Source organism: Arachis hypogaea, chromosome 16 (assembly GCF_003086295.3).
Source record: "Arachis hypogaea cultivar Tifrunner chromosome 16, arahy.Tifrunner.gnm2.J5K5, whole genome shotgun sequence".
Taxonomy (NCBI): Eukaryota; Viridiplantae; Streptophyta; class Magnoliopsida; order Fabales; family Fabaceae; genus Arachis; species Arachis hypogaea.
Window position 1 is genome coordinate 95,783,300 of NC_092051.1, and position 13,716 is coordinate 95,797,015.

General features: G+C 39.3%; 1 non-coding gene across 1 annotated transcript; it reads left to right on the forward strand.

Annotated features, from left to right (window-relative positions):
- Nucleotides 1-5,920: 5,920 nt before the first annotated feature.
- On the forward strand, nt 5,921-6,024 carry LOC112760027 (small nucleolar RNA R71). The gene has a single exon (XR_003180486.1). It is a non-coding gene; the product is annotated as a small nucleolar RNA R71 (small nucleolar RNA).
- Nucleotides 6,025-13,716: the final 7,692 nt, after the last annotated feature.

Below are 13,716 nucleotides of genomic sequence, written 5' to 3' on the forward strand. Positions count from 1 at the left end.
TTTAAGCTCAAGAAAATGCATAAAACAACTAAAACTAACAGAAAAATGCTAGTGAAACTAGCCTATGATGCCTTGGCATCACAACACCAAACTTAATACTTGCTTGTCCCTAAGCAAGTCCTGAGTTATTTGAGAAGAAAGTATGAAACAGAAAGCAATTACATTGGCTATATTAGCAAGCATTTGAAGTTCATCAGAAGGGTTTTATGCAGAAAGTTGCAGCATCACTTTTTCATACTTATCAGGTAGGATTATCACTTTTTCATCGCATCCATCAAAAATTGCTATGGCCTCTTGTTATTCTTATGTCTTTGGCACTTTTCTCTTCTTTGTTTTTCTTCTCTTTTTCTTAGAGCTTCTTTTGCTCCTTGTTTGCTTAGTGTCATGTGTTGCACAAGCCTTTGGCGTTTTCTTTTTCTTATCAGTGCACTACACATATCCACCTTAGGCATTTTAGTTCACATTTCTTCTTGAGACATTGGTGCACAGCACCTCTTTGTGTGACTAAATGTTTTGTATTTAGGTTGCTCTTGATAATGGACTTTTGGTTGATAATCCCGGGTTAGTTAACCCAAGTTACCAAGTGTTGAAACACTCCTCAGAACCTATTCATCCAAGCATATCCTTAATACATAAACACCACAGGCATTTGTCTCAGAAGTTCAAACCATTGGTACCTAGCTTATTTTCTCAATTTTTTTTTTGCTTTTTGGTTGCCTTTTTCCGTGGCTTTTTCTTTTTCTTTTTCTTTCTTTTTCATGGCCAAAGACATTTATTCATCAAGATCCATAGACAATGTTCACTTTCTACATAAAAAAAATGATAATTCTACACTCTAATTTTAGTGATCTGACTAAACAATCAAGCATGCATACCACCACTTAATTCTACTTGATTTGTCACTAATTTAGCCAAGTTACTTTTGTTCAAACTTTTCTTTTATTTTTGGAAACAGAACAAGCATGGCACGCACTTGTTTAAGAAGGTGAAGTTATATCCAAACATCCAGGCATTCACTTTATTCAAAGCACTTAACAAACACACATACTAAAAAAAACGACTCATAAAAAAAAAAAAAAAAAAAAAACTCCACATAACACTTAAATGACTTATGATGAAAACACGTTCATAAAGACAATTCACCAATTATCATTTGATTATTAAGGAACGAGACCACCTCTTATTTATTGCTTGGTTCTTCTTAATTCTTGGGATCCTGCTTCTTCTTGCTTCCTGCCTCTTTTTGACCACTTGTGCCTCCCTTGTCTTTTCTTATGAGCTTTTTCCAGAATCCAGCCTTTTTCATCGTTTCTTCCACTCCTTTTTCAAGGATCATTGCCTTGTTTATTTCTCCTTCTTTCCTCCCTTTGAAATACTCATCATAAGCTGGGAATGCTGGGTCCATCTTGTGTAGATGTTCCCCTATGTAGTTAAGCTTGATTTGCGAACTGATGTTGTAATCAGCTTGGACTGAGTATCTTGCATTCTGTAAAGTGGTGGCTTCCTTGATTGCCAAGACATTGGCATCTTGGTGTTGGCATATGTGGCTGAAGGATTCCTGTAAGTGTAAATTTTGTTCCCTTTGCAGATCGAAGAATCTTGATTCAAAGTTCCTTTGCATATCCATCATTTTTAGATGAAAGTCCTCTTGTCTCTCCTGAGACCTCATGTATTGTTGAGACATTCCTTCTATGAATTCCTGCATTCTGCTCATATCCATGGGGTCTCTGGGAATCCGTTGTCTTCTTTCAGGAGTTGCTTGCTCTTCTTGCTCTTCTTCTCTATCTTCTCCTTCCTGTCTTTCTTGTTCTGCTTCTTGCTCGGCTTCCACTTGTTGCCCTTCTTCATTTCTTCTTCTTGTATGTCTTGGAGGAGTTGGGCCAAGAGTCATTCTGTGCGCAGTTATGGCCAGTCCAGGATATAGCCAATTAGGTCTTTCATCCTCAAGTGGTACTTGGGCATCGATGCATAGTCTAATGATAGTGCTAGGGAAGTGGAGCCAGGATTCAGGGTCACTTTTCTCACTAAACTCTTGTATCTGTTCAGCAATGAGTTTATGAACTTTGATCTCTCCTCCAACCATAATGCAATGTAGCAAGATGGCTCTTTTAGGGACTATTTCTGAAGAGTTTGCAGTGGGTAGGATGGATCTCCTAACTATTGCATACCACCCTTTAGCTTCAGGTGTTAGGTCTCCCCTTCTCAAGACTCTTGGAGCCCCTCTTGTTTTTCTCACCCATTCAGCTCTGATGGCACAAAGGTCTTCAGCAATAGTTGTATAGTCAGGTTCTCCTATCATCCTTTCTTCATAACTTGCTTGGCTGAAATGTATGTTTTTCAGGCCAAGAGTTTTCATGATTGCTTTAGGACTGAAGTCAACTTCCACCCCTCTCACATAGCTTTTGTATGTGGGGTTCTTGGTTTGATCCTCCCTTACTGCATTTGCATAAAACTCTTTCACCAAGTTGATGTTGATTCTAGTGATTGGCTTAGTTAGGAGCTCCCACTTCCTCTTTTTGATCTTTTCCCAAACACCTGGGAACTCATCCTTTTCAAGGTCAAAGGGAACCTCAGCTAGTACCGTTTTAGGTCTCATCCATTCGGCTTGAATCTCATGGAACACTGATCTGTATCTCCATGCATCAAATTCCCTGTTTTCCTCCATTGGCTGCTTGTCTTTTCTTCTTTTGTGGCTAGATGAAGCTGCCATTGGTTTTTTTTAGTTTTGGTAAGTGACAAGCTAAAGTTGACAAGGTGAAGCAAGAAGTGTTGTTGGAGGTGTGGTGAGGTTGTTTTCGGCAAGAGATAGTTATGCTGTGATGAAGGAAAATGTGTATGAAGGAGAATTGGTGGTGTGGGACTCGTTCCCCAAGTGGTTCTTTATAGTGCCCATGAGTGAAAAATGAACGGCTAGGGTGGTTTGTGAAGGGTGGCTTGATGGTAAATATATGAATTGTAGATAAGGACGATTGGCTTTTCATTTTCTTGGAAGTATTCTGGATGCATTAGGTTGTACATGTAGCTTTCTTTTCTTGCAGAACTTCCTTTTCCCATGTGTTAGTTTCAAAGATTTGTGGATTTTCTTTTTGACCAAGCACGTACCTCCCTTTGTCTTTTTCCTCCATTTTTGTCTTTTCTTTTGTACCTGCACAAACAAACAAATTTGCTATCATTTTTCGGTCCATGTGAATTATGAATAGTATTTGCACATGTAAATCAATGCTTGTCTTTATGAGCTTATAGCCGTGACTTCTACATGTATGCACACTTATTATTTGGACACCAAACTTAGTTTTTGGTTAAGTCTCCTGATGACATGAAATCCATATTGGTTGTCCTTAATGAGTGTGCATATTTCTAATAAATCATAGTCACCTTGGCTCTTTGATTCTAAACAAAGTGACTACCCTAAGTAATTGAAACTAAAGCATTAAACATGTGAATGGTATACTTGTCATGAATTTTGAAATCCAGAGGAACTTCTTGCTTTTCATAAACTGTGTTCAAAAAGAACACCAAACTTAATGTTTGGTTGTGCACCTTGAATGAAAGATGGAATTCAATTTGAGTAAGATTTGGGAGTGCCATCAGGCACACCAAACTTAGAGACCAACTGTAATTTACATGCACGGTTTAGTGCACTTAATCAATAGTTGTCCTGAGGATTCAAGTTCATGCATAAGAAACCATGTTTTATTAGATGTAAAGCAAAGCACTAAAGATTAAGGATACTAAAAAAAAAAATGGGTTGCCTCCCATGAAGCGCTTCTTTAACGTCACTAGCTTGACGGTTGTCCCTTGTTAGGGTGGATTGTAGTGCTTGACGTCTTCTCCTCTCACTATGAAAACGTCCCCACTTGATTCATTCATGACCTCTAAATGTTCCATAGAAAGAACTTTCCTGATTGTGAACACTTGAGGGAGCTGGGAAGGAATGGTTTTGAGGCCAGGTGGGATTGGCAGATAATGACTTGATATCACGTTATCTCCCGGAGAAAAACCTTCAGTGGGAATTTTCTTGTTTCTCCATCCTCTTGGCAATCTCCCTATCACTCTTCCCTTTCTCTTGAGGATTTCTTCATTGACCTTTATGTCAGGAGGATCCTTCTGATCTGTTTCCACTGATTCTTGTGGCTCTAACTCTTGCAACTCTTGTTTGCCTTCCAATGACTGTTTTAGAGTCTCAGCTGCTGGATTACTTTCCTCCAAACACGGATGGCTACTATCATCTTTAGGCTTTTCAGGTTCTGGTTCAGGCTCAGATGCAGGTTTGAAGACTTTAAAAATGAGCTGTTCATCATGTATTCTCAGAATTAGCTCTCCTTGTTCTACATCTATGAGCGCTCTAGTAGTGGCTAGAAATGGTCTGCCCAGAATGATAGGGTGTAAGTAGCTTTCCTCCATGTCCACAATGACAAAGTCTGTGGGGAAATAATAATCCCCCACTTTCACCAGCACATTTTCAACTACCCCTTCAGCTTGCTTCTGAGTTTTGTCAGCCAGTTGTATGATTACATCAGTGGATCTCACCTCATTCAGTTGTAGCCTCTTCATAAGAGTTAGAGGCATCACATTTATGCTAGCTCCTAGATCACAGAATCCTCTGTCAATTTTTGTTTCCCCTATGATGCAAGGGATATGAAAACTTCCTGGGTCCGTTTTCTTAGAGAGTGTGTCCTTCTTGATGAGAGCACTGCATTCTTTGTTCATTGTTACTGTTTGTCCTCCCTTCAAAACTCTTTTTTTGCTTAACAATTCCTTTAAATACTTGATGTGTGTGGGCATTTGATGAAGAATCTCAAGAAAGGGAATATTGACATGAAGAGAGTTAAATGTCTCTAGAAACCTTGAGTAGGTTTTCCTTTTTTCACCTCCTCCTAACCTCTCAGGAAATGGTGCTTTTGGTTGGTATATTTCCATCATGCCTTTTTGCAGTTCCTTGGCTTGCTCAGTTCCACCTTCCTGCTTAACTTCTTCCACACCTTCCTTCAAGATTTCTGGTTCCTGCTCTGAGGGCCTGATTCCTTCTTCTTCTGAGACTTCCTTCATTATGGTGATGGCTTTGCATTCTTCCCATCTTACTCTCTTTTGTTCCCCTTTAAGATTCTTTTCTGTGTCACTAGGGAACACTGCAGTTGATTTGGGTGCCTGTTGAGATAGCTCTCCTACTTGAGATTCCATCCTTTTGAGTTTTTCACCATGGTTTCTTAAGGTAGTTCTCACATCATCCCTGAAGCTCTTCAGTTCAATGATGTCTTGACTCATGGTTGCCATAATTCCTTCTATCCGGTTCAATTGATCTTGAAATTGTTGGTTCGGATTAGGTTGGGTATGTTGATTATTTTGGCCATGATATGATGATTGGGGGTAAGTGTTTTGTGTGGCTTGGTATGATCTTTGGTTGGAGTTTTGGTATGTGGAATTGTTTTGTTGGTTGTGGTTGTAAGGTTTGTGGTTTTGTGGTTGGGTTTGTTGGTTTCCCCACCCAAAGTTTGGGTGGTTTCTCCAGCCTGGGTTGTAAGTGTTGGAATGTGGATCATATGATTGCCTTTGTTGGTTTCCCACATAGTTAACCTCATCCCAATCACCTCCTTCAATGCCTACTTCCTCTTGATCTTGTGTGTGTATTGCAGCCACTTGCTTTGTTTCTAATTGCCTGGTAAGCTCTGCTAGTTGCTTGGCAAACACCTTGTTTTGGGCTAGAATTGTATCAACATGGTTCAGCTCCATGACTCCCTTAGTGTTGTGCCTTTCTGATGCATAGTAGTACTCATTCTCAGCCACTGTCTCGATCACTTCAATGGCTTCTTCCACAGTCTTTTTCCTGTTCAATGAACCTCCTGATGAATGGTCTACAGCCTTCCTTGATTCATAAGAGAGCCCATCATAGAAGATGTGCAGTTGCACCCAATCATGGAACATGTTTGGTGGGCATTTCCTTGTCAAGTCCTTGAATCTCTCCCATGCCTCGTAGAGAGTTTCACCATCTTGTTGTCTAAAAGTCTGAACCTCAGATCGAAGCCTATTGACCTTTTGTGGAGGGTAGAAACGTGCCAGAAACTTGCTTTCCACCTCATCCCATGTTGTTAGACTCCCCCTTGGGAATGATTCCAGCCACTTAGCTGCTTTGTCCCTAAGTGAAAATGGGAACAAAAGCAGTTTATAGGCATCTTCCTGGACTCCATTGGACTTCACAGTGTCACAAATTCTCAGGAATTTTGTGAGATGTTGGTTTGGGTCTTCATTAGCACTTCCTCCAAAGGAACAATGATTTTCCACAAGTGATATTAGCTGTGGCTTGAGCTCAAAATTGTTGGCCTGAATGGGTGGTTTCTGGATGCTACTACCACAATTCCCAGAGGTTGGGTTTATGTATGAACTAAGAACCCTCCTCTCAGGGATGGCATCGTTTCCATCAGCTCTCTCATGGTTGTGAACTTCTCTATCCATGTTGAGATCTAAAGCTTCCTCAAAATTGTCCTCAGATTCTCCTTCAGATTCCTCTTCTCCCACTACTCTCTTCCCTCTTGCTTCCCTTCTAAGTCTATGAAGGGTCCTCTCTGGTTCGGTATATGGAGGAGTTGATGTCTCTCCTCTCCTACCTGTCATACAAGAACACAGCTCAAACACAAACAAGTGAAATACTCTTGGTTAATGGAAGAGTATGGTTAGCTCAATTGAGGAATTAATTCAAACAGTTAGTGAGTCAGTGAGTTAGTTGCATGAGTTTAAAGGCATAAAGAAGGAAAGCATGTAACCAAGTGCAGAAATTAAAATTCAACAAGTATCTTGAACAGAATTAACAAAGCAAGAGAAAATTGCTCAATCTAGTTAGCTTCCAATTTGAGAATTGTCAATCAAAAACCAATCCCCGGCAACGGCGCCATAAACTTGATGCGCATAAACTAGTTATGCTACGATTTAGGAAATTGCACGATCGGCAAAATTCCTTCCGGCAAGTGCACCGGTTATCGTCGTCAAGTAAAAACTCACAATAGAGTGAGGTCGAATCCCACAAGGATTGGTTGATTGAGCAATTCGGATTAGAAGTGTGTTCTAGTTGAGCGGAATCAAGAATTGAGATGAGAATTGCGGAATGTAAAATTGGCGGGAAAAGTAAATGACAAGAAAATTAAATGGCTGAATCTTAAATTGCATGAATTAAAGAGCAGAATGTAAATTGCTGAAATTAAAAGGGAATGGGGGTGATTGCAAGAATTGAATTGCTGAATGTAAAGAGAAAGTGGAAATCAGAAATGGGGAATTCATTGGGTTTAGGAGATATTGAAATCTCCGAATCAAAACATGTATATCTCTTCCTCAACCAATGCATTCATTGAATTTTGCTTGGCAATCTTATATGATTGGATCCCAATTCCTTGGCTCACCAATGCTCTCTAAAAACAAACAAATTCCCAATCCCTTGGTTTAAATGTTCATAAGAAGAGATGATGCTTGATCACTGATTATACCACACAATTTCATGAACCACAATTTGGTAGGATTACATGTCACAATATCCATCCAAACCCCAATCCAATCCACTGTGAGAAAGCTTCTCTAGCATGAATCCTCCATTCCTTTCCCAAGGCTCCGAAGGATTCCAAGTATGAGTAGTTTCTTTCCCAAGACAACTACTCAATGGAATTAGATCGAGAAGCTTTCTAACAAAATTCAAGAGAAAAGATTGAAGAAGAAGATAAACTATTATTGATTCATTGAATTACAATAGAGCTCCCTAACCCAATGAAAGGGGGTTTAGTGAATCATAGCTCTGAATTCAATTACAAAGAAAAGGAAAACTAGCTAAAAGTGAAAGTAAAAGTCCCCTCTAACTTAACTTCTATCCTATTTATACACTTTCTATATTGAGCTTCAGTTGTGCTTCTTAGGCTTTGAGGCCTCTCCTTGCTTTCCTTTTGCCTTGGGTTTATGATCCATAATCTTGATGAGGTTGTTGATCCAAATCCTGTAACATTTATTGAGCCAACTTAGTGATAATCAAATAATGACACATGACTCAATAAATTGAGATTTCAAACTCATCAATCCTTCAGGCCCAATCCCATAAACCATGATATTCAATTGGGTTTCATACCAAAGTAAGTTTAAGTTAATAATTGTGCTCAAAGACTAACTTAAATCACAATATTTTTGGCCCAGAAACCTTTTTCAAGAGTGGCGTTTAAGTTGTAGTTTAAGCTTAAACTGCAACTTAAACGCCAGACACTTCCAGTGAGGCCATTTGTAGAAGCACGTTTAAGCTTCAGTTAAGGTTAAACTGAAGCTTAAACGTGGAAATGGAAGAAGGTAGCCCTGGAGAGTCATGTAGTCGAACACGTTTAAGCTTCAGTTTAAGGTTAAACTGAAGCTTAAACGTGGAGATAGGAAGGGCAGCCCTGGAGGTCGAACACGTTTAACCTCCAGTTTGAGGTCAAACTGGAGGTTAAACGTGGAAAAGGGTGGAGGCATACTGGAGGTCGAACACGTTTAACCTCCAGTTTGAGGTCAAACTGGAGGTTAAACGTGGAAGCTTAGAATGGTGGCCCTGGAGGTGTCGAACACGTTTAACCTCCAGTTTGGGGTCAAACTGGAGGTTAAACGTGGAGATGGAGAGAGCAACCCTGGAGTAGAAAAGCTATCGAACACGTTTAAGCTCCAGTTTGAGTCAAACTGGAGCTTAAACGTGGAATGGCTCCCTGGTACTCTTCCTGGTTCTGGCGTTTAACCTCCAGTTTGAGGTCAAACTGGAGGTTAAACGTGGAACTCCTCCCTGGGTGGCATACTCATTCTGGCGTTTAACCTCCAGTTTGAGGTCAAACTGGAGGTTAAACGTGGAATGCTTCTTTAGTGAGGCTTATCATTCTGGCGTTTAACCTCCAGTTTGAGGTCAAACTGGAGGTTAAACTTCAATCCCAGCATTTCTTATCCTTCATGATTTTGGCGTTTAAGCTCCAGTTTAGGCTTAAACTGGAACTTAAACTCCACATGTGATGTTCAAGCTTCCTTTATTGATTTTGTTGCTTCCTTGCTTAGCCTCTTCTTCCCTGAAATCATCCAAACAATTGCATCAAAGTCTTGCAAAATTTCATGAGAAATCTTTCATTCATAGCATTTAAGTAATATAGCTAAAACTCATGGAATTTGCATCAAAATCATATTGTTTGGATGGTTCATTACTTTGTTCTTCATTTAACCATTTTTGGTTACTTTAAGCTCAAGAAAATGCATAAAACAACTAAAACTAACAGAAAAATGCTAGTGAAACTAGCCTATGATGCCTTGGCATCAAGCTTCTCAAGTGGATTTAGCCTTTATTAGTTTTATTTTTTTCTTGTAATTTTTAATTACGAACAATATCTTTTAGTTTTAGAATTTATTATTTTAATTTACTTTCTATATCAAAATAGGTCAGTATAAAAGAAAAAAGATCACTTGTAGCTGGGATCTTCTTCCTTCCGCACGTTTTCAGAACTCTGTCTTCTCTGTAAGTCATGAGCAACTAAACCTCCTGGTTAAGGTTAGGATCTTTGTTTATTTCTATAGATTAGAACTATTATTCTTCTATTTTAATTAATGTTTTGATTCGATTCAAAGGATTTTTTTTTATTTTTAATCTTATGAATTTGGGTGGAACGAGAGAGTGACCCTTATTCTACATGAGTTCTTGTGATTCTCGAGAGAGTTATCTTGCTTGAACTACAGCTTGAAAATAAATTCCTCCTAAACTGCTAATTACATGAACTAATTGGGATATGTGACATATAATCCTGTTAGCTTTGGGTAATTAGGGTTTTTATGACCAAAACTAGTTTTTGAACTTAACCCTTTAATCGGAATTAAGTGACCACAAGAGTGGCGGTTAATGAAGGTTAGAGGAGGCTAAATCACTAAGAGATTAGGGTTTAGACATTTACAGTTTGCCATAGAATGAATCATTCATTGTTAAAATAGTTGGTAAGTACTTTTAATCCGAAAAGATAAACATCTCCGAAGCCTTAACTGTTTTCTTATACTGTTTTTACACCATACCCATTTATTGCTTTCTTTACTTGTTTATTTACCGTTTTATGCGAATTGACTCACCAAATCCCTTTTGATTTGCCTAACTAAGTCCAACTTGACAACCATTGTTTTCTCACTCCGAAAACCATCGTGGGATCGACCCTCACTCACCTGAGGTATTACTTGGATGACCCAGTGCACTTGCCGGTTAAGCTGTGCGAAATCTCTTTTCACGGACCAAATTTTTGGCGCCGTTGCTGGAGATTGTTTGTGATTGACAACTACTAGTTGTCTGGTTGATTATATTAGGTATTCTGACTAGTTTTGTTTATTTACTTTTTCTCTTAATTTCGATTTTCAAATCCTATTTATTTTCCCCTTATTTTTGAATTTTATTTTTTCTCCCTTAATTTATGATTTTAAGTTTAGTGTCTCTTTATTGTTTTTTTGTTTTTTTTTATTTAAAAAATTTTTAGTATTTTTTTCTTTTTTTTTTTAACTTTCGAAAATTTTTAGGTTAGTTTCTCATTTTTTATTTTTTTTTATTTTCAAATTCTCAGTTTAATTGCTTACTTTAATTTGTTTTGTTTCTTATATTTTACATAGGATACCTCACTGAAAATTCTCTACACTCTAACGTAGAAATTTTCATTTTTCTGTGTTTTCTGTTTTGTGTGTGGAGGAATAGGAAAAGTTCGCTATGACTCCGAATGGTAATGCACAACTTAGAAGGACTCTGGGCTCTTACACAGCTCCCACTCCTGATTTCTATGGAAGGAGTATTAGTGTGCCTCCTATCGGAGCAGAAAATTTCAAGCTCAACCCACAACTGATTAACTTAGTACAACAAAATTGCCAGTTTCATGGACTTCCGCACGAAGATCGTAACATGTTCATCTCTAACTTCCTGAGGATCTGTGACACTGTAAAGACCAATGGAGTGGATTCTGATGTGTACAAGCTAATGCTCTTCCCATTTGCTGTGAGGGATCGAGCAAGGGAATGGCTTGATGATCAACCTAAGGAAAGCTTAAACACCTGAAATAAAGTGGTCAATAAGTTCTTGAACAAGTTCTTTCCCCCACAGAGATTGACTAAGCTTAGGAAACATGTACAGACCTTTAGGTAGGGAGAGAGCGAGTCTCTCTATGATACTTGGAAGAGGAACAATCTGATGCTCAGAAAATGCCCTCTTGATATGTTCTCATAATGGATCAGGATATATATCTTCTACGAAGGACTCTCTGACATGGCCATGATGTCTTTGGAAAATTCTGTAAGTGGCTCCCTACAGATGAAAAAGACACCTGAAGAGGCCAATGAACTCATTGAGATGGTTTCTAATAACCAGTACTTATACTCATCTAAGAGAATTTTAGTAAGGAAAGGAGTTATTGAGGTGGATACTGCAGATGCAATTCTCATTCAGAACAAACTCATAGTGTAACAAATGAGTCTTCTCATTCAACAATTGAATAGCGTGCAGAGCTCAGTGGCAAAAATTTAGAGCGCCGTTCCTTGCAATATGAATGATGGCTCCCCTCAAGGTGAAACCTACAACTATGATCAGTATGTACCTGAACAGGTCCATTACATGTAAGTTCCTCCAGAAGTCTCGATGATGTTCCTTACTCTCAGAACTTTAACCAAGGATGGAGGAGCCACCGAAACCATGGACCGAAGGAGCAACCTCAGAGTACCGTTAACTTGACAACCATTATTGTAGAACTCTCAGAGTTTTATGCAGGAATTCAGGACCTCCTTTAAGAACCTGGAGCTGCGAATGAACCAAATGGACCAGCAAATGTCTGAGCAAGCTACACTAAATAATATGGTTCCTAATTGCAAAGAGGAATGCCAGGTAGTCCAGTTGAGGAGTGGCAAGACATTAGTCACTCAGCATCAGAACAATGAGGAACGGGGTAAAAAAGAGACACTAGAGAGCAAAACTGCAGAAACCAAGGAGGCCACCAAGGGCACTGAATGCCCTATAGGGAGCAATATGGGTGCTAAATGCCCAAAGGGGGGAGTATTGGATGCCAACAAAAAGTCAAAAAATGTTCACCCTAGACACCCTGATAATCCCTTTTTGGTCACTCTTGACACTAACCCTGCACTGCCCATGGCCCCGGAGTACAAGGCTAAATTACCATACCCTCAGAAGCTTTAGAAAGCAGAAAAAGACAAACAATTCTCCAAGTTTTTGAAAGTCTTTAGGAAGCTTGAGATCAACATCCATTTTGCAAAGGCCTTTGAACAAATGCTTTTATATGCCAAGTTCATGAAGAAATTATTGAGCAACAAGAGGGATTGAAAAGAAGTAGAGATAATGGTGTTTATTAAGGAGTGCAGTGCAGTCATTCAGAGGAATCTTCCTAAGAAAATATAGGATCCTGGGAGCTTTGTGATTCCCTGTACCATTAGAAACACCCTTATTCGGAAGGCCTTATGTGATCTCGGAGCATGCATCAACCTCATCCCACTATCATTGATGAGGAAGCTCCGAATTGAGGAAGTAAAGCCTACTTGTATCTGTCTTCAGCTGGCTGACCGTTCTATCAAGTTCCCATTTAGAGTGGTGGAGGACCTACTTGTGAAAGTAGGTCTTTTATCTTCCCTGCTAACTTTGTGATATTGGATATGGAAGAGGACCAGAATGCTTCCATCATTCTTGGAAGACCTTTCTTAGCCACAGGAAGAGCTCTTATAGACGTACAGAAGGGTGAAGTAACCCTGAGGGTCAATAAAGAGGAAATTGTGCTAAATGTTTTAGAGGCTTTGCAACGTCTGAATGATTCTAAAGGATGAATGAGAATTGATATCATTGAACCTCTGGTTGAAGAGGTGTTTGAAGCTAAAAAGCTTGAAGATAATCCAGACACTTCCCCTGAAGACACTTTGCTTGAAATTGATGAACCAGTGCTTCAGAGGGAGAAGTCTTCCACGCCTAGCACTAAGGAAGGACCTCCTAAGCTCGAGTTAAAGCTGATGCCTCCATCCTTAAAGTATGCATTCCTAGGTAACAAGGACACTTATCCAGTGATTATAATTTCTGCACTAAAACAGGAGGAAAAGGAGGCGTTGATTTAGGTGCTCAAGAGTCATAAAATAGCTTTTAGATGGACTATTAGTGACTTAAAGGGGATCAGTCCAACTAAGTGTATGCATGAGATCTTGCTTGAGGATGATTCTAAACCAGTTGTGCAACCACAGAGGCGACTGAACCTAACCATGAAAGAGGTGGTCCAGAAGGAAGTCATGAAGCTTTGGGAAGCCGAAATTATTTACCCTATCTCTGATAGCCCATGGTAAGTCCAGTACAAGTAGTTCCTAAGAAAGGAGGCATGACAGTGATTCAAAAAGAAAGGAATGAGCTTATCCCCACAAGAACTGTCACAGAATGGCGCATGTGTATTGACTACAAGAGGCTCAACAATGCTACAAGGAAAGACCACTTCCCCCTACCTCTCATCGACTAGATGCTTAAGGGGCTAGCCGGCCATGCCTTCTATTGCTTCTTAAATGGATACTCTGGTTATAATCAGATTGTAGTAGACCCTCAAGACCAGGAAAAGACGGCGTTCACTTGTCCCTTTGGAGTATTTTCTTACCGGAGAATGTCATTTGGACTCTGTAATGCCCCAACAACTTTTCAAAGGTGTATGCTTTCTATTTTTTAGACATGGTTGATAAGTTCATTGAGGTATTCAT